The sequence below is a fragment of the Rhineura floridana genome, chromosome 6 (assembly GCF_030035675.1).
Source record: "Rhineura floridana isolate rRhiFlo1 chromosome 6, rRhiFlo1.hap2, whole genome shotgun sequence".
NCBI classification, from domain to species: Eukaryota; Metazoa; Chordata; class Lepidosauria; order Squamata; family Rhineuridae; genus Rhineura; species Rhineura floridana.
In genome coordinates, this window is record NC_084485.1 from 77,973,500 (window position 1) to 77,999,358 (window position 25,859).

At 43.0% G+C, this 25,859-nt stretch overlaps 1 protein-coding gene across 10 annotated transcripts in view; it reads left to right on the forward strand.

The window, feature by feature from the left end:
* GPR61 (G protein-coupled receptor 61) overlaps nucleotides 1-25,859 on the forward strand; it is a 91,956-nt gene that overhangs the window by 59,815 nt on the left and 6,282 nt on the right. For 2 of the 10 annotated variants that reach the window (XM_061632573.1, XM_061632568.1), the window contains one exon: nucleotides 22,279-22,325. The exons of 3 other annotated variants lie outside the window; for them this stretch is intronic. The gene's annotated coding sequence lies outside the window, so the exon portion shown is untranslated. Of the gene's footprint in view, nucleotides 1-13,779; nucleotides 13,885-18,832; nucleotides 18,903-19,313; nucleotides 19,364-22,278; nucleotides 22,326-25,859 lie in introns of those variants that run through there. 5 more of the 10 variants (XM_061632574.1, XM_061632572.1, XM_061632570.1 and 2 more) reach the window with 5 other exon arrangements.

Below are 25,859 nucleotides of genomic sequence, written 5' to 3' on the forward strand. Positions count from 1 at the left end.
GAGAGAGAGAGAGAGAGAGAGAGAACTAGGATAAAGCTAGGTGGGACCTCTTCTGCCTGGCATCTAGTTTTCTATGTGGATTTTTGTTTTGTTTTGTAAGGAGGAGTATTCGATCATGGGCCCTCACCTGCAGTTTAAAGTGGTGCAGCCTAAACACAAGTTTGCCACTTCAGTGAGAAATAGGCCCTAGACTGTCACTCATCCTGAAGTGGGTTGTTGATGATGCTATTAAGTTGCTGGTAGAACAAATTCTTCTCTTAGACTGGGGCCAAGTACTGGAGCATATGTACCCATAAAGTCAATAAAGTCCCCTGTGATAAATATTTCCAGTGACAGGAGAACATTCAACTCAGGCCACTGTGGAATTTTAAACTGCAGAATCCATACAATGTCCATGGTGTTCTTGTATTCTTCCCCCCCGCCGCCAAGACAAATTAGAATGCACTGCAACTCCCAGGGATGCCTCATCTCAGCCATGCAATGCGTCCTTTGAAAGCAGTTTATACCAGTATCAAACTTCTCCACCTTGTTGTCAATGATGAGTTTGCATACCTTTGCCTGCATAGTCTACCATCTGTACTACACACAGTGAATACCAGCTACACAATACCAGTTTTAACCCAGTTTCACTTCTAATAGCTTCCTTTGAACCAGTGTTGTGGCTATGTTGTATTGAAACTTATAATTCTGTGTTATGGATCCCTATCACCCTTTCCCAGTAAATGAGTCTCCAGAGTTTCTGGGTAGCAAGTTCTGACATTTAAATAAGTTCACACTGGTTTTTTTCTCCCTCTTTAGTGTAGACATGCTCTTATGGAGCATTACCTGGATGTTTGAAACCTGTTGGGGTCAATATGGTTCCTTGTGTACCTAGATGATTCCTTCCTTCCCTCTCCCTCTGAGTGGTGCCTTCCCAATTTTCTTTCCTCCCACTTTGGCCAGACTCTCACTCGACATGCTCCAAAGAACTGAGTTAAAGGACTTTCTTCCAACTCCAGACCAACCCACACGCTGGGTCAAATCACAGATAAAAAGGATGAGGCAGTGGGCAAAACTCACCAGAGCACAATATTTCAGCTCTGGAATATTTAGTTATTTAAAGAATCTTTGGGCTTATCCGCATGGGAGCACTTTGTAGCAAACACACTGCTTTTACCATTGTAATAGATTTGCAAGGTCCACACTTCGGGCTCAATGGTAGCTTGAAATCCATTGTTTTCCATGCACACAAGTAAGCGTTCCTCTGGAAAGAATTACTGTCACTGTTTCCTTGTGGCCCCACCCTCTAATTTTACATTTTTATTCTCTCCAGTTGCTCAGTTACTGGGAACATGCAGATATTTTTGACCTGCGCAGTATTTCCACTCCCTCTTGCCCCCACCGCTTCCTGAAGTTTGGTGGTTGAAGAGAAGTGGAGTCATCTGTCCCCCCTTGCTTTTTCTGAGTTAATTTTTCCCTGCTGTAAAAAATCAATATCATATTGATATTTTAAATAAAATATCAATATCAGTATTTTGAGAAAATATTAATGTCAATATTTTCTTGAAATATCAATATTAATATTGATAGCTTTGAGGTGACTTTTTTTAAAAAAAAAACACTTTAGATTTTTTAAGAAACAAATCGGAAACCAAGTATGAAGAGATGTCCTTCCCCCCACCCCGCAACTAATCTTTCTTACAAACAGTGGTAAGCCTACTGAAGACCTTCCTCTTTCAACAAGCCTTTTAAGTAGAGACCTTATCCCAGTCTGCATCTGTGTTGGAATTACTTTTTAAGATGTTTTTAAAGCTTTTTTTAAAAGAAGTTTTTAAAGATATTTAGTTTTAATGTGTTTTTAAATATGCTTTGTTTTAATGTGTTTTAGAGTGCTTGTTTGCCACCCTGGACTCCTCCTAGGAGGAAGGGGAGGATAGAAATTTCATAAATAAATAAATAAATCCAGTGTAGAGTAATGTACCAGCCTTCCAACAGGATTTACTCAGAACATTAAGATATCTCATTGGCACTGATGGTTGGGGAGCAACTTTATAACCATGCTGGACAGCTGATGTTGATATTTCTAATGGTGTCCTGCATGCATAAATTGGTTATTTGAATTTTTGGCATTTTCCATCATTTGTACATGTTAATTGTAGTCCAGATCATCACAATAGTCCAATTATGTTCTGTCACTATTTAGTTTAGTATTATTCTTGTTGCCTCTCCACAAAGATAGAGAATATGAGAAAGAATGATAAAATCCAGGGCCAGTTCTAAAGGGTGGCCAGGTTGAGCACTGGCCCGACGGCCCCTGGAGCTACAGGGGGCCCCTCAGCCACCCCTCCACTCCCCTTCCGTGATCCGTGGTCCCCCCACGTCTCCCCACTTACCTGTCTGCTGTCTGTTACTGTTGCCCTTAACAAAGATGGCGGCCGCGGTTTCCCTAAGGTACTGAAGCCCCTGCCACCATCTTAGCTGATGGCAGAGATGTGTGCTCATAGCACGTATACGTGCCATCAACAAAGATGGCAGTGGAGGCTTCATCCCCTTAGGGAAACCGTGTCCGCCATTTTGGTTAATGGCAATAGTATAAGACAGGTAGGTGGGAGTGGGCTGCGTGCGAACGCGCATGCGCACGTGCACACACGCCAGGGCCCAGGGCAAGCTGATGCCCAAGGGCCCCGGCATTCCTGGAGCCAGCCCTGATAAAATCCAATGGCAATTCCCATCGCTAGTTACAAGAGTGAAGGAAGCTTACTTGGGGAGGAAGGGAGGAAAGAAGGGAGGGCTGCAGCAAATGGTGAACAGGGCAGTCGGAAGTTGCTGGATAAACAATTGGCAACAAAATGGAATTCATGGGAGAGTCAGTGGGCGGAGAAAGGGGAGTAGCTGAAAGTGACAATTCACCTGCCCACTAAAAACCATAGAAGCAAACTGTCTTCAAAGATGTGTGGAGCGGAGTGGAGCCATATTGTTCTAAACTTTTCATATTATCAGGGGATTGGGTTAGTACGGATTTACAGGGGAAACTGATAACGTCTTTGCCAGTAACATCATGTGAACCATGTGAATTAAAAGGAGATGTGAGTAGCATCAAACACACAGTAAACCACCGTGTAGATGAGCCCTATATTCTTCAGCCAAAGAAGGTTCCCAGAGTGGCTTGCAGATTCTTATTCTTAATAATAACAACAACAACAATAATACCTGTCCCTGCCCTGAGACTGACAATCTAAAGAGACACAACACAAAAGGAAAATGGATTGGTAGGGAGAATGAAATAAGCACACTTCTTACTGTTGCAAGTTCTTCTAATGGCTAGTTGGGATGTAAAAGTTCAAGGACAGGAGGCACCAAAAGTTGCTGGTCTCTCAGCTGTGCCAATGGAGTGGTCCTGCATCCCTCCTCTGCTGTACCCTGTGACAATGGCTGCTGCCAGGTGACAGCTGATGGAAGGAGAAGCCTGGCTTCTCCGCAGAGTGGACGGTGGCCCTGTACCCCTTTTCTTCCCTCTATTACAGCCTGAGATAATGGCTACTGCTAGGTGATATGCAAAGCAACGAAAAAAATCTCTGAGCATATACAGAGGGCTAGTATAAGGCTGATGGGTTAGAAAGTGTGAATTCTGGGTGGAAGTGAGCCTCAATATCTCTTTTGAAAAATTAAAGTCTATGGGCTCTATTCCCAATTTCCTTGGCTCCTGATCCCTGAATATGCAAACATAACAATATTTGTTGCAAAATAATCTGTGCAATATAAATGCAACATTTGTCTCAAAGTGTCTAAAAATACACAGTGTATTAAATACCCAAAATGCTGGCATATGTTTTCTTTTTATCTCTCGTAGGTTTTTAACAAACCAAAAGGCCTGGCTAATGTAATCCAACACCTCTGGTATTTCTTGGTAGAGGGACCCTACGCAAAAGAGAAAGGACTCCTGTATTTTTAATAATTGCACAGCAGAGGGGATTTGGGCAGGTGCAAGTTTGTCCTGCAGGGTTGGGGGAAACTGTACTCTTTGAAATTCCTTCTCCTACATAGCACATAGCTACGAAAGGTACAAGAGCCCCATCTCTCCCTTTCTCTATGGTAGTGATAGCCAACATACAGACCTCCAGATGTTGTTGGTCTACTGCTCCCATCATCCCTGACCACTGGCTTTACTGATTGCAGCTGACGGACATTGTAGCCCGACAACATCTGGAGGGCTCCATGCTGGCAGCCCCTGCCTTATGGTGACCCTAGTGATGTGGAGCAGTGCCATGCAAGACAACTGAGCTGCATTGGCTATAGCCCAGTGGCGGCTAGCGGCTCCTTGTCAGTGGGGCAGTGGAATCTGCTCTGAGTTTTAGTCTAAACTTTCAAGGAGCTGTCCAAGGTATGACATACCTTGGGCAGCTCCTTGAAAGTTCATACTAAACCAGGAGCAGGTTCCATTGCCCCACTGACATGGAGCCACCAGCCACCACTGGGCTATAGGAATTATTTACTTATTTATTAGCTATATTTGCATGGTTGCCCAATAACATGTATTATCTGGGCAGCTGACACAAAAATTTAAAATACTAAAAGAAAGAAAATCCTAATATATACTCTTGTACAGCACCCCAATCTCCGAGCAGTGAGAGATCTCCAGGGGTCCCTGCACTTGCCCAGGGTTTGGTTTCCTTGGAAAGAAGGTCAGCGGAGACTGTGGTGTGTTTATGAAATATAGTTTCTTTATTTACACACATTCCAACCTGAGCTTAAGATGGAGGGGTTCAAAGCATCAGCAGTCCAATAGATCTGCATTTTCCATCAGGCGTACAGGAGGCATCCTAAAGCCATGGTGCAGGGACCCAGCCTCTCATGTATCTCCAGCTCCCAGACTCAACTAACAACACAAGCCTCTCTTTTGGCCCCAGGAGTGGGGGGGGGGAGGCTGTCCTGAAGAGTTTCAGTAACAATAGGATCTCCCTGGCCCATTCATCAGTTAATGTGCACTTGACAGACCCATTAATCCACCTGGCCGCTCTTATTAGACCAGTGGAGCAGGTTTCTCACTTCCAGGTGCAGGGTTCCAAATCATACTAGAAGGGGACTCATAGAAATCATCTATCTCAACCCCCAAACCCATAACGATACATATAATACAAATAATAAATAGCAGCATAAAAATTAGTTCGTACTGGCAGAAGAAGTGAAACCATTAACAAAGTAGATGTGTAATAAAACCACATCACAAATGGGGAAGCCCAGATTATAAAAAATACATTGGGTGGTATTTAATGCTAGCCCTACTCAGAGTAGGCCTACTGAAGTTAAAAACGACTAACTTACGTTCATTAATTTCAGTGGGTCTGCTCTGCATCAGACTTAGTTAAATACAATCCATTGTTTAAAAGGCCTAGATAAATAAAAAGCTCATCACCTGACACTGGGAAGACCATAAAGATGTCAGCAAGAGAACATCTCTGGGGAGACTGTTCCAGAACTGGAGAACCACTACTGAGAAGGCCCTCTATAAGTGCATAAGAGTAGCACTGCTGGGTCAAGCTAAAGGCCTGTCTACTCCAACATCCTGTGCTCACAGTGGCTAGCCAGATACCTATGGGAAGTCCACAAGTAGGACCTGAGCACAACAGCACTCTCTCCACTTGTGATTCCCAGCAACTGATATTCAGAGGCATATTAGCTCCAATAATGGAGGTAGAACATACCCCACCTCACTTCATCTGGTTGAGACACTCAGAGCAGTGTATCCAACAAGAATATTGTAGTAGCCTGTAGAGCAGGGGTGGGGAACCTGGAGGTGGGAGTGGGGAATGGGCAAATGCAGCCCTCCAGGCTTCCCTCTCTTGCCCTCAGTCTCCCAGTGACTGCTCCCTCCGGTCAAGGGCACATCCCTCACCAGCCCAGCTCTACACTTTCCTCAGTTGCTTTTTGCCTGGCTGAAATGTGCCCTTGAACTGTGATAATGCCCCGTGCTTGCCTGACTGGAGGATGGAGAGATGCGGGTGGGGAGCTGCGTAGAGACTTCTCACTTTTGTGTGGCTGGAATAGAGGTTACTGTAGCAAGTAAAGAGTTACATTTGTGACTCCACCCATTGCTGACATGTGGCCCCTGGAAGGTTGATGATGAGGGAATGCAGCAGCCAGGCTGAAAAAAGGTTTCCCATCGCTGCTGTAATGGGAGGCATGGACTGGCAGGAGCATGCCCCAAACACTAATTCAGAAGGTGAAGCACTGTACAAACTTAATGAGTGGAATTTTGTCTGGCTGATGCATATGCTTCCCTAAGGGGAGAGCAATGCTATAAAAGAAAACATGAGACATAGGCCTGGTTTGCACATAACACTAAGACATAGTTTGTTTAAGCCACAGGTCTGGTTGATACATCATGCTAAGCCAAACCTTTGCTTAGCACAAATGTGCAAGCATGCAAGCTCCTGGCAAGGAGATTGCCACTGCTTTGGCCCTTCCAATCCCAGTGAGCTAAATTATAGTTTGGCTTAATGGGTCACCAGAACAAGTCATAAACCATAGGACAAAATTTGGTTAAAGCTTGTGGTTAGTCTGGAGAGAGCTAAACCATGAGCCCAGGCTCAGACAACATGCAAAGCCAATCCAATCCATGGTTTAGCTCAGCGCAGCAGTAGAATGACCATGAAGGAGCATAGCAGGTGCAATCTCTTCTCCTAGAGCCCAAACATTAGCACTGACATGGTTTGGCTTAGCATGATGTAAACAAGGTCACAGTCTGTTTAACAGATCACGAGTTAATCATGAGTTATCCCACCAACAATCAAACAAACTATGGTTTATTCTCCAAAATTTGGTTTGTTTTCCAGCTGCTCTTGTCTCCTGCCCTTATAGCATGGTGAGGGGTGGCCAAACAAACCATGTTTATGTCGGAGAGTCACGATGCTGGGGACGGAAAGTTCTGAGTGAGCGTATGTGTGTGCTTTTGAATCCTTACTAAAGATTCTACCTTCCTGTAAATTAGTCAGACAGAGACTTTAAGCTTTAAAATAAGAAATAACTACTTTCTTCTTGAAGTACATACTTGATAGGAAATAGTCCTATATCTAGCTAACTAGCTAAGTTGGAGACGCAAACACTGAGCCCAGTGTTTGCCCTCATGCTTGGAGGAGAGGGAGAGACAAAGGAATATGTCTGCTCCCCTCTCAAGAGAAAGAAGAAATAAGGAGGAAGGAAGGAACTGTGATCAACATTCTTTGCATATCAGTCTAGCAGGAAGAAAGAGACAGCAGGAGATCAAAGGACAGGTATAGCCTAGCAACCAGAAGGTCTCCTCTAGCTACCCTTTTTAACCCCAGGCAGCCTCAACCCACAAGTTGGAGTTGAACCACATATTCCAACAGTTTAAGGAACGGTGTTGGATTAACTTTCCAAACCATCATTAAAACAAACCAAGGTTCATAAGCCAACAACAACAAACAAATCATGGCTTCAGATCATGGTTTGTTGGCTGTAAACAAATCATAGTTAAGTTGCTGGACAAGCCCTCTCCTCCCATCATGCGCACCCTGCATCCTCGTCAGATTTGCTTCAGAGGGTTAAGGGAAACCTCAGAACAGATTTAGGGAATGCTCATGGACAGTGAAAAAAGTGGATGAGAGAAAAATCAACTCTTTTGAAATGTGTTCGAGGAGAGCTTTGCGCACACCATGGACTGTGAAAAAGACAAATAATTGGGTGTTAGAACAAATTAAACCAAAACTATCACTAGAAGCTGAACTGATGAAACTGAGGTTATCATACTTTGGACACATAATGAGAAGACATGATTCACTAGAAAAGTCAATAATACTAGGAAAAACAGAAGGGAGTAGAAAAAAAGGAAGGCCAAACAAGAGATGGATTGATTCGATAAAGGAAGCCACAGACCCGAACTTACAAGATCTGAACAGGGTGGTTCATGACAGATGCTCTTGGAGGTCGCTGATTCATAGGGTTGCCATAAGTCGTAATCGACTTGAAGGCACGTAACAACAACAGGCGAAGGGGGGAAGGTTCCATTGCACAAGTGTAAATCTTTGCACTGACTGAATGAATTAGCCGCATTGTTTAATGTTTTTATGTGTGTAATTGTTTTCACTGTTTTCATATATGTAAACTTATTATTTTAATTCTATTGTAAATCTGTTGTAAAGGTTATTTTCAACTGGCAGATAAATAGGATGCACAAACACACACAGAGACGTGTAGAGGAAAGAATGGGGCCAAATGGCAATTAAACGCAAAAAGTACAGCCTGTAACAATTCAATATATACCTTAAGCCTTAAGATAAGCAGTGTGACTATTCACAGCAGTAGTAATTGGTGATAATAACGTAATCATCCCAGCTTTGCTATGTTAATTAATTAACACCTGGCATGGAACAAGAAGCCATTGTCTCAGGTCAAATCTAAACAGAATCAAACATCATGATTAGTTCTAATTTGTTTCACTCAAGAGTCTCCCTCTGGAGACTTCCCAGGAGGATCCCTCCGCCTGTGCTGCCTCTGAGACGGGCTCCCGTCTTGGATGAAACTTATCCAGTTTTAAATTCAGTCAGAAGGGTTTTTTCTGACTGGGGATGATTTCTTCCGGATAAGGAAGAAGCGTGAGATCTGCCACATAGTTTTGTTTCGATTGTTGGAGCCTGGAATTCGTCAGAATTGTCTGTCTTCCAGCAGTTCAGACAGAGCGAGGATTTTATGCTAGCTCAGCTGGATAAGTGACCCGTTTTTATTTTAACGGACTAGCAGGCAAACCTCCTGTCTACATTTATCATTTTCTTATCTATATAGCTAAAGAGATTTGTCAAAGTAACAGCAATTAAGATAACCTAGATGAGGTAAGACTTTCCTTCTTTATTTACGGAACTAAGGGGGAAGAAAATATAAATAGCTTATCTTTTTTTTATTGCAAAAAGCTGACATGGAAAATTGCGTTTTAAAGATTACAACGGATGAGAGCTTTCTGATTGGGAGAGATAAGAAATCTTTTTGATTTACAAGACTTGTGTAATATATATAAGGGACTATTTTTTCTGATCTACTTTTTTTGTTGTTGTTGTTGACGAATCTGCTCATTCTCTGCTACTAGTTATTTGAACGCTGTGAACTAAAAGCTGTTTTTGCACTTCTGGACATTTAAGAGATAAGGACTGTCTAGCGTGTGACGTTGGTTGGAAAGATTAACTCCTTTGTAACTGGATAAAGAAATAAACTGCTCTTTGCTTGGGACATTGAAAATTGAAGGAGTTTTGTTCTTTTGGTTTTAAGAATGGCAATTAAGAAGATCATGGATGTACAAGAAGGGACTTTATTTCTAGACATGCTTCAGAAAATAATCGATGGGATTAACTCAATAAAACAAGAACTGAGAAATAATAGACAAGCGTGGAGAACTGAATTTCATGAAATGAGACAGGAGCTGAAAGAAACTCAGGATTCTATGAGAAAGGAGAATAAAGATAGATCTGGAAAACAAAAAAAGGATGAAAGAGAAATTAAAGGCAAGGTTCAATCTATGGAGATTGGCTTAAATATGGACATGAAAAAAGATTTGGATTTCCTGGTTGTGACGAATCCTGGAGATAAATATTACAGTTTGGAATACAGCGCTGTCTCTGAAGGAATTGAAGAGATTGGAGACAAAGATATTATCGGTTCAAAAAAATTCCTGGACTGGAAGGATTTGATGGAACTTGAAATGGAGAAAGTTAATAGAATTAATCCCTGTTTTGTGTCAATGGAAAAACCTTCAAGAAATGTACTAGTGTATCATGTGGAAAAGAGGAGCAGAGATGCGGCTTTGAAACAATACTTCAGTGTTACGTTTGGATTTGATGGTAAGAAAATATCTGTGATGGAGGAAATTCCTATCAGACTTTTATTATATGACTATGACAGCAAGATTTTTGGGTGCGTAAAGATGGAAGATGGACCCAATATGGATAATGACAGAAGAGCGATTTGAAACTACTGGACTCAGTAGATTTGATGAGTTGGATTAATTGACATGTTTATTTAGAAAAAAAATTGATTGACATATATCTCAAGGATTGGAAACTTCTCTTTGACTTTTTGTGGAAGATTAAAATGGTATGTTGTTAATGAGATTTGAAACCAACTAAGATAACTGCTGGAGGAAGGTGATTTTATAATCTATTAAGAGATAGGTCTGTTATATATTATAGATTTATAGTTGAATTATAGTGTTTTGAAATTACTGGATTTAGTAGATTTGATGAGCTGGATTAATTGGCATGTTTATTTAGAAAAAAAATTGATTGATATATATCTCAAGGATTGGAAACTTCTTTGACTTTTTGTGGAATATTAAAATGATATGATGTTAATGAGATTTGAAACCAACTAAGATAACCGCTGGAGGAAGGTGATTTTATAATCTATTAAGAGATAGGTTTGTTATATATTATAGATTTATAGCTGAACTATGACAAATCGGAAGTCAATATTTTTATATATATGTATTTTTTTTGTATTGTATTAGTTATTGATTTGTGTTGTTTTCTTTTTGTATTATTTTGGTTTTGAAAATTAGAATAAAAATTAATTGGAAAAAAAAAAAGAGTCTCCCTCTGAAGTTTCTTTGTTGGCAAATTGCAGCTTTCAGGTCAGCAGTAGAATGTCCTCCTGTGAGACTGAAATGTTCTCCCGCTAGTTTCTGAATGTTGCCATTTCTGACATCAGACTTGTATTCGTTTATCCTTTTGCATAGAGACTGGACTGTTTGTCCTATGTAGAAAGTAGAAGGTCCTTGCTGCAGCAGGTGATAGCATAGATCATGTTGGATGATGGGCAGGTGAATGAGCCACTGACGTTGCAGGTAATGTTGTTAGGACCTATAATAATGTTGCCTGAGTTGATACGGGGACAGAGTTGGCATCTGGGAAAGCACAAGGTGAGAGCTCCCTCTGCAGCAAAGCTGGCCTGGGCAAGCAAGCAAATCAAGAAAATGCAGTGCCGTTACCATGGTGGTGGACTTGAACCCAGCAGCCTAATGGCTTGCAGTCAGGTGTGACTTATGCATGGCCACTCATTTCCCCCTGTGTCCTTTTTGATGGATAGGTTGGATTCCTTGAGTCTGCAGTTACTGCTGGCCCCAGTCCAGAGAAAGTTCGCTATGCTTACATTTGAAATCAAAAGGACAACAGTTGCAATTAATTTATGCCCCGTTAAGGGAACTTAGGTATAACTAACTTCCTTTCACTGTGTTGGAAGCAGATTAAAGGAGGGATAGGTTGTCTGGCCAGTGAGTGAGTCTGCATTTAACCCAAGTAATACTACACTCATCTACTTAGATGTCACATCAAACCAGTTGTTGCCAACTAAAGCGAAAGCCCACTGGGAGAACATTATTTACATCAGGGTTGAGGAACCTTTTTCAGTCTGATAGTCGCATTCCATTCTGAGCAATGGTGCCCATATGTCAATAGTAGGCAGGGCCAGAGGCAGAAGTGGCGATGCAATGAATGTAAATTTTACCTTTGTATAGTAAGTTAGTTTCTACACATACACACTCCTTTCTGTCTTCCATACAGGCAATCAAGAGTCATTATTAGAGTTCAAGGACACACTGAAGCCAGGCAAAAACACAAAAGGAGGGTGTGAAAAAGGCTGGTGAGGGGTTTGGCCTGGGGGGTAGATATTGTGGCTGGGGAGAGTGTATAGCCTGAGGAGAGTCTCAAGGGCCAGATAGAGAGACCTGGAGGGCCACATTTGGCCCCTGCGCTGGAGGCTCCCCATCCCTGGTTTTTTTGAACCTTCATGGTCACCATGAACAAAGCTAAATGGAATAAGGTGAAAGCAGGCTGAATTTATCTCACCTGATCCACAGCTTGCTGCACTTGTACAAAAGCATAGGGTTGGACTTATCAGACGTTGCTTGCTGATATACAAGTGACTTGCAAATCTGCACAACATCTGAACCTGAACACACTAGTGCACAACCAAGCAACAGGATGTGAACGGCAACTGACTCCCCAGAGGTCTGCACGAGCAGCAATGCCATTGCTATTTGGCAGTTTTTGTAGGTCTCCGTTTTTAAAAGAATGCTCTGGGTGGATGTCTGTGAGCACAGCCTTTCCACATGTGCCTAAGAAGAGTTTGTTGTGCTGTGTGTGTTTGTGTTGCTTAATTTAGTTTAAAGCAGCACCACAGCAGCAGAGTAACAGCAGATGTTGAAATGCGTGTGCGCCAGCGTGTGCGTGCATTTCCCTAAGAAAGCAGGCTTTTACCCTGCATCAGCATCACTGAGACGTGAGGCTTAGTAAAATAAGAAAAGCTACTTTATTTATAGAAATACATAGTAGATAGAAAAGCAAACCTAGTTCTAACTAACTAAGTGGGAGGCATAACGCCCAGGTGTAGGGGTTAGCCTCATGGCTTGGAGAGAGCAGAGACAAAGGGATGTCTCCTCTCTCCCGGACAGTTGGAGGGCAAAGGAGTGGAAAGGGTGGAAGGAGGAGGAGCAGGTAAGCTTCCCATAACACATCACAGTCTAGCAACAGAAGGAAGTCGGTCAGAGCATCACAGGTAAAGGTAAACAAGCCTATCCGTCTGGAGGACCCTAGCTCTATCTCCCTTCTGTAGCATAAACAAAAGAACAAAACAGGAGTTGCTCTTGCCCCACTTCCAACAGAGTTGCCCCCAAATAACCCAACAGTTTTTGACAGATTGATTCTGAGTAGTACATTCACACATTGTTCTCTTTTAAATGTGCTGTTTCATTATGACAGAGTAATGGAGAGCCAGCATGGAGTGTGCAATTGGCTTTCTTAGATGAATTCAGAGTGTTCCAGTAGGGGGGGATGGGGAGGTACCTTGGAACACTTCACATGTACCTACAACACGCTACCCAGTTTCTCACCAGATGGGACCTCTCACACAGGAGCCTGTGAGTGGGCCAAAGGATGCTGTCAGCAGGGCAGCCAACATTGCCCCAAACAGGAGCACAGCAAGTTAACACATAGGTGCAAACCTGGCCTAACTCCAAAGTGGCACATCTGCAGTGATTAAGAAAGCAACACATGGTTAGCTGTATCTGAATGAACACTGACTCCACAAGAACATATGTGCCCCCAAAGGAGTATCCTTGAATCAGGGAGGACCATTCCCCCCCAACCCCATCAGAGGCTTCCCTGTGTCTCCCTCTTTTATTCTCATTAATATCCATGCTATAACTAGCTCCCTGTCCCCTACTACAATTCTGGAAACACAGTTCATCTCAGGTCCCTCCGTTCTAATCTAGTTTGGAAGGATTTATTTTTGGGTCCTTGTAACCTAGCAATAAGGACACGTGACCACTAGTGGCTGCAGCATGAATATGCATTGCCTTCTCCAGGCAGAGATCCTCAGTCAACTAAGGCTCTGTTGGCAGCCACAAAGGATGCAAGGCACTCAGCCTCTCTCCTATGGTGTATCAGCAGCTGCTAAATGTCTAACCATGTGGGTAGGTTATGGCGGAAAGGAGGCTCACAGCACAGCAGTCTCTGGCTGGCCATGGCTGTGGGAAACTGGCAGCAACCCCTGGCTTGTACTATTTCTGTCTTCCTGAAATTAAAGGAGATGATGCAGGAGAAAAGAAGGGACAGATATAAATAAATAGCATGTCTCCCTAAATAGCAGCATCTGTCCCTTGGGGAGGGGCTACAGCTCAGTGGTATACGAGACATGCTTTTCATGCTGAAGGTTTTATTGCTTGCTGATGCCTTTGTGATCCAAAGTGCACAGTATAAATAGGGTTGTTCATAGTCCACAATTTTGCATTCATACCACACAAGTGCAGAATTTAGTCATGGATACAGAATTTACTTTCCAGAGAATCTCAGTTTTCATTTAAGAAAGCTGAGGGGCGAAATGTTTCTAGTCCCTATGGCAGATATGGTAAGATAGATTTTCAAGTATGTGGGTTTTGCCCAGGGAAATCTTGGAAGATGGCAGTAAATCAAGCAGGAGTTTGGTCAGAGGATGAAACTCCCATAGTGAACTATGCACATTCCTATAGTTCACAACTCTGCCAGTTGTTTAATGTAATTGGGGCCTTGGACACTCGTGCATGTAAGGTTTGCTTGTAATCATATAAATGGGTTTTATAGTCTTAAAAATGCATAAATGAGGTTTTCACCAATGAGCCTTATATTGCTTTGGTTCAGATTTGATTTATTGTATTTTATGGTACCATCGCTCTAGAAATCTTTTGGCTGTAAAGGGGTATATAAGTATCTTAAGGTAGGGATCGGGAAGCTGTGGCCTTCCAGAGGTTGTTGGACTCCAACTCCCATGAGCCTCAGCCAGCATGGCCAACGATGAGGGATGATGAGAGTTGTAGTCTAACCTCTGAAAAGCCACAGATTCTCCCCCCCCTCCCCACCTCCTTGCCTGGTGGCTTGCCTCCTTCCGTATGAGCCTGTCTGGGCACTCCATACAGAAACTGAGATGTTGTTGATTGTGCCTTGAGTTAAGTGGCAGAGGGAGGACATAAGCTGAGGATGATGGGAGTTGTAGTCTAAAATATCTGGAGGTCACCAGATTGGGGAAGGCTGATCTAGACAGTGGAATGCTCTCCTCAGAAAACCCACTATGATTTCTTGCTACCTTTTTGGTGAGCAGCTAAAATACTGCTTTTATAGAAAGATTTTTTCTTGAATGGATTTTATTTGCCACTCTTGGAATTTTATGTTGGCTGCTTTAAAATGTTCTTGTGGCTTTTAAATATATATAGTTATTTGTTTTTTTAGGTTGATTGATTGCTTTGATTTATTGTATCATAAACTGCTTTGAGGGCCTCTGACAGAAAAATAGAAATGTATTAATAACATATATAAATAAAATTACATTCCTCTCTAGCTTCAGCTATGTCAGGCTATTTAGAGCAGACATTCCCCAAACTGGTGCCCTCCAGATGTTTTGGCTATAATGCCATCAGCTCCAGCTGACATGGCTGTGCTAGCTAGGGATGATGGGAATTTAGAGGGCACTGGGTTGACAAAGGTTGTAGTAACAGAGATCACAACCATAACTGAACCTTTTCAAGAGAAGGCTTTCTTTAGAACTCTACTATCCTGCTACTCTCTCTGGTGATGCCATTCTCTGAAGCTCCAGATATAAGAATCAAATTCTTAAGGGAAAGAAAGAACAGAGCACTTTTGAGGCCCCAGGTTAAAACACATACCATGCAGTGTTCTTCAAAAGCTTGCCTGGTTCATTTTTAAACAAATAGGGTTCATTGTTCCCATGATTTTTCTAATCTAATGAAAAGGACTGCCTTCAAATCGATTCCGACTTACGGGCGACCCTATGGATACAGTTTTCATGGTAAGTGGTGTTCAGAGGCGATTTACCATTGCCTTCCTGTGAGGCTGAGGGGCAGTGACTGGCTCAAGGTCACCCAGTGAGCTTCATGGCTGTGTGGGGATTCAAACCCTGGTCTCCCAGGTCGTAGTCCAACACCTTAACCACTACACCACGCTGGCTGTCATAGCTGAAAATATTTTTTTTGTTATCCATCCTAAATGTGTTACATCTGCTTGTCCTCCTTTAACCTAAAAAACCCAGACCAACATACTAGGGTTTCCTGTTACTGAGAATTGAACATCAAGGGTTCATAGGTGTGTTCTGCAATACTATGCACTGCTGCAGTTTGGGGGAGGGAGGAATGGATATAAGGCAGTGCTGTTTAGAAAGGGAAGGGTTAAAGTGATAGACTTAATTCCCAGAAAGGAAGGACAAACCACAGAGAAGTAAATGGCTAGAACATAATATAGAAAATGGTTTGAGAAATCTTAAATCAGCCAGAATAGCGGTGTGACAGGCCATCAGCACATTGGGAAATTGCATTGCTATTCCACTGTTGTAATTTCTAAATCCTATTTTCTAGGAAGAAAATTATTTCTCTTGTGAAAAAAAATCACCAGAAACTGAAATACGAGAGAGGAATGCTTTCTTCGCAGCATCATACAGATGCTGCATAAAAAGCGAGTGAAGTATTATCTGTTCCACCATAACTGTCCAGAGTAGAAGCCATCTGTAACCGTTTTGTGCTCTATGACCTGGACTTTTTAAAAAAAGCAAAACCTTGTACAGCATTAAAGATGTGCAGGCCTTCCACAGCTAAATTGGACAGATGCTTTGCGCTGTCTCTTTTTTCAGACATAGTTCAATCACACCTTATTAACACCTTATTACAATAAATCTTGTAGCAGTAATGGGACTTACAAGATAGATACTATCCAATCTAGGAAACATATTTTGCTATTAATTTTGATTTAAAAAAAATAAATCTAAAGTAGTAGTACTGCACAGCTAAATGCTGATTTAACATTTGCTCTAAAATGGAAGCTTTTGTATCCATGAGTTGATGGGTATTTTTGGTACCTCAAACCAATGTGTTCATTCATTATTATCACCAAAGGGTCTATTCATTAAATTCTATCTTCTGATTTCCCTTGGAACTCAAAAAACAGTGTTTCACAACATCCCACGTGACAAACACAAAAAAGCAAAAACAAAAAAAAGTGCAGTCTGGGGAAAGTATGGCATTTCCTCAGATACAAAAGCATGCTCTTTTGAGTTTTTAGACAATGCCATATCCTAAGAACAAAAGTGCAACCTTGAAGGAAAAAATGAGAGGAAAAGGTGCATGTATTACCCACTATTGTGAGGATTGTGTGGAAAGGCCGAAGTCATTCCCAGCTAAGGCGAATCCACTCAAAGACAAGCCTTGCCTTAATCTGAGAGTTTTAGGTTGCAACCCTACATACACTTTCTAGGAAGTAAGCCCCATTGTAGGGCTTACTTCTGAGTAAACATGCATAGGCTTGTGCTGCACATTTCTCAAACAAGTAGTTCTGAGGATCAAGCCTTCCTGCAAGTCACACCTTTTGCTTTGAACTTTAGGCCTAGTTACGGTTACAAGTCTACGGTAAGGCAGAACTACTTTTCAAAGGCTGAAAGGTACATTAGTGATGGGAAACCTGTGCCCCTCCAGCAGTTGTTGGACTACAACTCCCATCATCCCTGACCATTGGCCATGCTGGTTGAGGCTGATGGGAGCTGGAGTTCAATAACATCTGGAGGGCCAAAGCTTCCCCATCCAGGACTTACATTATATTTTTCAGGTGGAGCTCTTGCAGTAAAAAAAAAGGCTAACTCCTGATAACCCTGGTGGATTAAACTTTGTTCTCTGTTCCTGCTGCTTCTAGATCCATGTACTGAGTCCTATATTAACTGTATTTTGCAGTTTGTTAGTTTGGAGGGCCTTTGTTGGATGACCTGGCTATAAGTCCCTTCTTAGCTGGTATAGCACAGTGGGGAGGAGAGCCTGGCTGGGAGTCCAGAGTCTGTGAGTTCAAAGCCCCGCTCCTGTCTCCTGGGTGTCAAGGGCCAGCTAAAGATCACCCCACAGTGAGTGGCTCAGGGGTTACGTGCCCTGCCACCTGTGCAGCTGTGGGCAAGCTGCATAGTCCGAAGGAGTCCAGTTGCCCCCCAGCTGGCAGTTGCAGACAAGGAAGGGGCTGGCTTGTGCAGCTGTGGCAAGCTGAGCAGGCCCTAGCCAGCTGGGGAGGACTAGCCTCAGAGGGAGGGAACAGTAAACCTCCTCTGAATACCACCATAAAAACCCTATTCATAGGGTAGACATAAGTCGGGATCGACTTGAAGGCAGTCCATTTCCATTTTCAATTCCATGGAAGGACATTTCCATTCTGTATTATAAGATGCTTTCTGTCCTTGTGATATTTTCAATATCATATTATTGTAGAACACCTCAGAATACTTTCAAACTGCAAAGTGGTATTGGTATGCCCATCTCTTCAGTAGGGCAAAAATGTGATTCAGTTGCACATAGCTTGTTGCACATTGGAAGCACTGCAGTCTTGGCCAACATGTAATAGACTCTAAAGAGAAAGGTTAGCATTTGTGGTCAGAAGAGAAGCCATCATACAATGTCTTTGTTTGGTGTTAGGAAATGATAGCCAGAAATGCAGCCATACAGAGGAAGTAAACTACTGACCTGACAGTTGGAGACATCAATTGCTTTTCAGCAATGCATTGCTTGAGTGCAGTGGCCAATAACTGTAGAGATGTGCTCATGTGAGTTGCTGACAGGAAACGACAGCTGAAACCAGGAACCCATTAGCTCAGATGTGACTTCATATGGCTCCACTCCCAGAGATGCTCCATCTGCTCTGTGTAGAGGAAGCAGGACATGTTTGAAATTGGCCTTTGCTCGCAGTTATGAGCAATGGTCAAGAGTCTGGAGCAGTCCTCATGTTTTCAAAGCTCCAGTTGAGATGTTGGTATGTGTGTGCCAATCTTGGCTTTAGAAGTAAATTTATAGCTCTCATAGTTTGCAAAGGGAAAAGCCAACACCCACAGCTCAGGGTGCCCGTCTCATCAAAGGGAGATCTTATATGTATAGAAATTTCCATCCTCCCTTCCTAATGCCAAGGCATTGCTCAGGGCAGCTTACAACACTTTAGAACAACAGAATCTTCTAATAAGACAATGCATTAAATAAAGTACAACAAAACCAACAATGTCAGAGATCTTTTTAAATAACACAAGTTTTATATAAAACATCATGTACTTAGCAAGACAAAATCCTTCTAATTTTTTTTAATGTCTTGAACAACCAGTGAAAGACAGCCAGAGAAGGAATGTTTTAGCATTTCTGAAGTGTGAACTTCATATCCCTACTTACCCCTTTGGAATAGCAGCCATGTGCACATGGGAAACATGGAATATTGAAATGGAAATAAGGAGGCTTCTAGGACCCAGAAGCTGACACACTCTCCAAGCTTCTGGCTGCCTCTCACCCTTCACTGCAGTGGATCTGTGCATCAGCTACAGTGGAGGAGAATCAGCAGAGAGGTACCAGTATGCTAGAAACCTGCACGGGGAAGGTATGAACTGATGTCTGGATTAGAGAGAAGGGAATGGCCAATTGTGGGCAGGGAGTAGCAGGCAGACTTCCAGGGTCGGCTATTGCCAGTGCTTTCCAGTCGTCCAAGTGTCTGGTGTGTGCTTATTGATGAGAAAAAGCCACAGAGCCAGTCCATTCTCCCAAAGAAGCTGAGACTGATATGGAGATGAGCACCAGGGAATCTAAATATGGGAATTCTCATATATATATATATAAATATATGAGGGAGAAATGAGAGTGAGCTGTGTAGGGACTAGGGAGGATCCTTTTTGCATCTGAAGCTGGGAGCTAATTTACTAGCAGCAGGACAGAGAAATGAACAGGACCAGCCTAGATTCCCCTCTGCTTGCAAGATCCTTGCTCTTCTCCCTCCTGCTCTTCTCCCTGCCAGCACAAGCAGAGGCCTACTGGTAGGAAGGTGGGACTCAAAGCATTGTACAGGTGAGTAGCACAAGGTAAGGATTCAGCAGCAGGAGGGAGTGGACAGTAGCTGTGACATCCCAGTCAGGATGGGAACTGTCCATTTAAATTTCAAGTGGAAAGGAGCGGTTGAAGAAATTAAAAGTCCAGCACTTGGGAGCTCTGTCTTGCCAAGCTGAAGGCAGTACAGTGGAAAGGAAACCCATGTGGGCAGAAACTGGGAAGGAGGGTGTTGGTCTATGTGTGTGAGTGGGTGTCTCTTATAGGCAGAACAGATCCTGTTGTACAGCTAAAGAGCTGCACCTATCTGTATAATTGCTTATGAATCAGGAGGGTTGCCAGTAAGAATTTCAGAAATTTGGGGCTTTTAGTTCCTGAAATGAGACGCACCCATATGGAAGTATGAAGCATGGGAATGAGGGAAATCCATGATGTGCAATGATGAGATAAATAACACTTTTTTTTCTTAAAGCAACATCCTCTCAATGAAAGGTCAACTAGCATTGCTAGGGAGAAGGCAGATTGTCCATGGTTAGACATAAATACGTAATGGGACAGAGACTCATATTTCCATGGTCTGGCCAGGGCAGCAGGGGATATCACAGAGCTGGGCAACAGCTTGCATTCCTGTTTGTTCTGTAGAAAGAAGCTGCTGCCAAGGACGAGAGTTGAGGATCAAGAGACTAGGGGGGGAAAGGACCAGTGGTGCAGTTAGGTAATTTTAGACTCTGGGTTTAATGGTCTTACAGAGGTCCCCTCTTTAAATGGTAATGAGTAGCACTTCACTTACTTTGAAATTTGGGAAGCCATCTCAGCTGTGTTTGGGGCAGGACTTCCTGCTCATCCTGCCAGGTGGGGCCCTGGACTTCTGTCCCAAAGCCCTTCTCTGAACGAACAAGTAGTTGCCATACCAGGTTTGGCCAAGAATCTGTTTAATAATGTCATATCCCAAAAGTGACCATTGTTACTGTGGAGTGCTTCAGAGGACCACTGAACTAGGAGAGCAGGCAGGATGTTACCCACTAGACATGTCATTGATTCAGCCATTGTGCCAATATGGGGATAACAGAGCAATGCTGATTGCTCACATGATTTGGGACCAAGTCAAAACTACTATCAGCAGATGGGTGCTTTTTTATTTTTCTCCCAGCTCTATGTTTCAAGCAAATCTGTTGAACTGGTGTGCAGGGGAAAGTTTTTCCTTGATTGTAACACAGTCTTCCTTGAAGCTCCCCAACTCTGTACAACCCAAAAGAGCAAAACCTGCACTCTTTGGGGTCTTGAATATGGATTTGGGTTCGATTGAAATGTGCAGAGAGAAAAAACTCCTGGACTCAAATGGATAAGATAATCCATGTAGTAAAACTGAAAGTAACTGCTTCTTGAACCAGATATACTTGTGTAATGTTTGTGGCAGATCCATTCCTTGATTTTTAGAATGCCCTCGTCTTAGCACAGAGTAGTCCATCCCAGGACTTATACTAGACTGGCAGGGCAAAGTGAATTCTGGAAGGAAGAACTGTTAGGGCACTTCTAGATGACCCGCACTCATCATGATTTATTTGCAAAGAGGCAAACAAAGCAAGACTCACTCCACACTTAATAATCCAGTCTTTGGGGAAATGGCTTTGACCTCCCAATACCTATAATTGCACAACCTCAATTTATTGGTATGTGATTGAATCCTGGCCCAAAATAGCAACTGTCTGGAAGTGCCCTTAGTCTGCATGTGTCCTTATGTGAGGTAGAAGCTGTATCTTCTCAACTTAGTCTGAATCCAGTTTCTTTTTCCTAATGTATATACGTGACATTTTATTATAGAATCAATGGAGACTGTGCACTTGTTTTTTTTCTACATAGTCCACACATCATCTAGATCTATTGCATAAAAACGCTTCTTGAGAAACTGGTTTCATTCTGAAATAAAAAGCTCATTGCAGATTAATTCTGCATTATCCCACAGTGTGTCCATTTGAAAACAGATGTAGACGGCCCCAGGAATAGGGGTTGTTTCCAAACCTGCCCAATGATGTGGGTGGAGGTATACCAAGATGACTGCGGCAGGCAAAGGGAAGAAAAGGCATGGATAATCTAATCAAGGGGACGGTTTTCAAACGTGCATCAAGTAACCACACCCAGTTTTCTGGACAGCAGAATCTAGAATCAATCTTGACTGAAAGCAGCATGTTGAGAATGAGTACGAATGATTGAGAAAAGCTATATTTTCTGCTACAAACAGATAAGCATGTACACAGCCTAAAAGTACCAGATCTCTGAATGCAACAATTAGTTCCCACATCGGGTCTTCTATAGGTTTATTTATTTATTTGTTGCCTGCTTACAGTGATCAGCCCCACCGTATTACTCTACTAGGAGACTAAAACAATGGAGATTTGTGCTCTACAGGATACTTTCCAACTGTAGATGTTTTAACAGCGTTGTATTGTCATAGGGGTCTGATCCATAACTTGAATATGTTGACCTATTGCCACTGATTTCAATGGGGTTACATTGACTAAAAGCAACATAATTAATCATAAGTAGTTTGTGGGTCAGTCTGCATGTGTATCCATTGCTATCATGAACCTTATTTGTACTTAAAACTGAGGCATATAGTCAAGTTTCACTCATCTACCCAATAAGAACATTTAGCTTTCTTTTTCTGCTTCTGTCTAACAACTTCATTAGTGGTTAATTTCTGAAAATTATACTTTTTGGAAGTAAATTTTATGGCACATTAAAATTAAGATGTGTACTATTTAACATGTACAAACGTGTGATCTAGATGGTAGGTTAGATCTGAAATAAAAAACATGGGTGGAAAACATGGAGTTCCATGTTATTGTATTAGAACAGGCCTTTTCACTGGTGGTCCCCCATCTGTGGAATGCTCTCTCACGGGACAAACGCCTCATGCCTTCTTTATCCATCTTTAGGTGCCAGGCAAAGACCTTCATTTTCACTCAAGCTTTTGGCCCTTGAGGTTAGTTTCTTTCATTTGAGTTTTTAAGTTTTTATATTGTATATTTTAAAATCTGTTGTACATTGTATGTTTTTAAATCTGTTGGGTATGAGGTGACCAACAAATGGATTATTGTTGTTGTTGTTGTTGTTGTTGTTATTATTATTATTATTGGTGTGATTATATGTGGAATAATAAAAAATAAATAAAGCATTAAAAGATACCATCTGCTCACTACTGTGCTATGTAGAGCTGCTCTTTCATTTCATGCAAATACTAACAGTAGGCAGTTGAGAGCAAGAGTTACAGGGAAGAGAGTGGACCAGCTGGCAGGTAGGCTCTCTGCTCCCTGAGAGGGCTGACTCCTGTGTCTACACCAGAAGGACAATACTGAAGATGGAGCTTATGACAGATTCAGATGAAGTCAGTCCTCGTGAGCATATCGATGTGGTTAAGCCACTACGGTTTATGAAGACACCACAGGGGACACTGTAACCCCTTTTTGTGCATATATTAATATATGCCACAGATGTGTGGGTCAGCACATTCTGGACACTTCACATTGCAAAAGTTGTTCAGGTTAATGTGGTGAGACATAACAGAGGATGACTCTACCAAAACACAGATGCAAGGAAGACTAAAAAAAATCATGGAAAATGTTGGATGCACACAATGGGAGCATTTTGTGTAAGCTGTCCTCACAACACAGATAGAAACCTGAGGACGTAGCTAACCCTCCTTTGCCTAGATCCCTAACAGGGACATCGCCTTGGGACTACAGACACAAACACCTAACACCAAACTCCACTCAACAACTAGAGGCACCAGGACAGAGCACTGCACACAGGTGAGCAGGGAAACAGAGGCGGGGGGACACAGACACAAGTTGTAATAAAGCATCCACTGCTGCAACTGTCTCCAGTCTCTCTCTCTTCCCCCCCCACCTCCACCTCAGTTTGCCATATGTGAATACTCCCTCTTGACTGAATTCTCTACCTCTAATCCCCCAGTTGCTGATTACTGCTTGTTGCTTGTTCACTCTATGCCTCCCCTTGCTCTCCACAGGCTATTCTCCAACAGGTGTAGTCACTGGGACCATGGAACTGCCTCATTCCATGCAGACTGTGAAGGAGGCCCACCCCACTCCAACCACACCAGCCAGTCGACTCGCAACTGGCAGACTCCTATGCCCTGGCAAGCTCCATGACAGTCAGCCAGCCAACAGTGATACTATCTGTAGTACAGACACCGAGCTGTGCGGGACACCATGCCTGCTTCTCTTCTGTCATGCAAGTGCCAAGGCACGGGAGCCCTGCTGGAGCAACTGTCTGTCAATGCTAGACATCTGCCTTTGCCTTTTGGGATCCCCTCGCTATCCTGGGCACTGTGCAATAAACACCATTAGAAATGCTTCTCTAATGTTTTACAGATTTGCTGATGTTCTTTGCTTAAATTTAAAATGTAAGATTTTAAGATTTCAGAGATTTAAAATTTTCTGAAGTTTAATTTAATTTTAAAATTTGTAAATTATACGTTTTTACTGTTATAAGCTGCTTTGAGACCTAGATGGTAAAAAGCAGAGTATAAATGTTTAAAATAAAATAAAATACATTGCTGCATGTGTTTTCCCAGTGCTTGCTAGGGGCTGGTGGACGGATAGGGATCCAGCAATGGTAAAACAGCAGGGGGTGGGGAGCAAATCCTAGGCAGCCTCCAATCACACACACATTTACCCTACATACCTTTGTGAACCAGAGAATAGGGGTGAAGGGGTCTTGCAGACAGTACACTTCTCCCTGTTGAGAGGACGCTGGCAGCGTGCTGATATGGAGGAGGAGGAGGAGGCAGCCTGAGAAGGAGCAACATGGCCAATCCAGGGTGGGGGCAAATGGAGAGGTAGGGCAGCTAGCCACTAACAAGATAGAAGGGGCCACATATGACTGGCAGCCAGACGACCAGTCAGATAGGGCAGCCAGGATCTGGAGCACCCAGACCAATGGGAGTGGTGTGTCACTGTGGGGCCCTCCTCACCAAGGGGATGTTCCACCCACCACTCATCTGAACTTCACAGGAAGCCTATGTCACACCCACCAACTCGGAAGAATGGCCTAAGCAAGGAAATACAGCCACAGAAGCTAACAGAAGACAATAAAACTGTTATGTTAAACAAGGAATTTACAACCAGTGTGGAGAAAGAGGAGTGGGGAATGGATGGCAGGATGGTCAGGGAACAAGCGATATTTACATTGACAGGAGCAGCAGGGTAGAAAAGGCCAATGGGCCCTCAAAGCTAGCATAGCTAGGATGGCTACCTGTGCTGTTTCCATCACCCACAGCTGGTTGCCTACCCACTGGACCCTCCCAGAGCAAGGCAACAGACTCTTCAGCTTTTGCTGGATGGGTGCCCTGGTTCAGGGTGTGCTGAATGCGTATCAGCTAATGATTCAAACATCCCAACATATGACTGTCTATGTTACAAAGGTACTGCTGCACCTCCTCTTGCTGGCCAAGAGCATTCTACAAGAGGTTCCTCATCAGACCTGCCATGATCGCCTGCTGGCCAGTTATTGGCTGCCATTGCCCCCAGACCACCCAGCGTGATAGAGGGCGGCCTATATAAGCAAGAAAACAGGAGACCATTGGGGAAATCACACTTCATCTCTTCCCTGTTGCCCACCTTATAACCATGTCATGCAATGGAGGGCAGGAGATGTCAAACATGACAGAGCGAGGCAAGCCAGCTGTCCATGACTAGCCCTTCTGTCCTGTCATTGGCAGGAATGCAACCAGCCCCTGCTTTCAGAAAGCACTTCATGCTTCTCTCCCAGGCCCTATGAGCAGGAAAATGCTGTTCCCTCCAATCCTTGTTCCCCCAGGAGCAGGAGGAGAGGTGGAAAGGTGCCTTCTCCTGTGTATGTTGAGGTGCACCGGGAAGCAGCATTGCAAGGGGCTGCCTGTGGCCTCTGCCATGCACCCCTTTGTCTGGGGAAGCATACCAGGAAGAATATGCTTCAAAGGGGGCATGTGAGATTAAAACCAGGTACCATCAGAGTCACTGTGCTTCTGTTTTAGCAAAGCACACAGTGGGGTTCCATTGGCTTCCCTTGCTGCTTCTACTTAATTGAGGGTAACAAAGCATCAAAGTAACAAGCAAGTTAGGTAGCTGTGTGAGTTCAACAGCAGGAGAAGGATGCTTGGGCAGGCTACACTCTTCTCACTTTTTGACCTAACAAATCCCAAGCTCCAAAGTAAATTAACTCATTAAAAACAACAGGCAAGCAGGTATAAAGCCAGCAGGGGTGTGTAGGGTATTCAGTGCATTGTAAAGAATATATATACAAATATCTGCGTTTTGTGGGTGTGCTTTAGGTACAAAGATCTCCTGATTCTCAGGGAACAAGTGCATTTCTTGGAGGTTAAGGTAGATGACCCAGAGAAGCCAAGAGTGTCAAATTGGTTAAAAAGGTAATCAGGAATGTGATAGTGGCATCACTCTTCCAGGGTGATAGCCAGTTCCCCTACTATTATGGAAAATGAGGGTCTTGAGAAGAAGGG